Source organism: Carlito syrichta, unplaced genomic scaffold, assembly GCF_000164805.1.
Source record: "Carlito syrichta isolate Samal-C Ts95f unplaced genomic scaffold, Tarsius_syrichta-2.0.1 Scaffold312220, whole genome shotgun sequence".
Taxonomy (NCBI): Eukaryota; Metazoa; Chordata; class Mammalia; order Primates; family Tarsiidae; genus Carlito; species Carlito syrichta.
In genome coordinates this window covers 33,186-34,057 of record NW_007256316.1, presented here as the reverse complement: position 1 = coordinate 34,057, position 872 = coordinate 33,186, and positions in this window count along the sequence as shown.

The window sequence follows — 872 nt, the reverse complement described above, 5'->3', positions numbered from 1 at the left end:
GCTGAGGCAGAAGGATCGCCGGAGCCCAGCAGGTGAGGCTGCAGTGGCCGGGAGCGGCCAATGCACTCCAGTCTGGGCGACGGAGTGAGACTCCAACTCAAAAAAAAAAAGTAAAATAAAATTAAAAAAAAGAAAAATAGACCCTTGAATGGTTTTGTATTCTAGGAATGAAGTACAGCTTTTGCAGGGTTACAAGAAATTCTTGTTTATCTTCTATGTAAATTTACAATTACATAAAATTGTTCTTAGGTTGGTAATGGGTTGCATGAAATAGAGAACTGAGAGACCACCTTACAGCATTTGTATGTTGTCTAAGACAAGCTGCTGACCTCCCTGGTTTGTGTAAGTTTGTATAGTAACACAGTTGGGACAAATCCAACTCCTTTGACTTTGGGCCCAACTTGTTTAGATCATTGTCTGCCTTAGATGTGAACCAAGGGATACATGGCATTTACTTTGGAAATTTCCTTGGAGTTTTTAGCACCGTAACCAGGAATACATCAGAGACACTTAGAGGTTATCTGGATAGACATGATTATTTATTATAGAATCTGATAAAAGTGCTTACTCCTTACTTAAAGAACTGCTGTGATAGCTACCCTTCTCATGACTTCGCCACAACTGATCCTTTCTGTGAGACACGTGGTTGGTGAGAAAGAATCTCTGGCAACTGCACAGTGTATTTATTAGGATACAGCTTCTATATTTATCAAATAAGTCTGGATACTTTCTGGAGAGGTATTCATGGTCTACTATGCAAATTATTGCAACGTAGTAAGTAAAAGCTGATCCATTATGAGACTTCTGTAAATGTGTAGTGAAGTTAATATTTCCTAACCCCTGGACTAATTCTGTGACCACCATGCTATGAT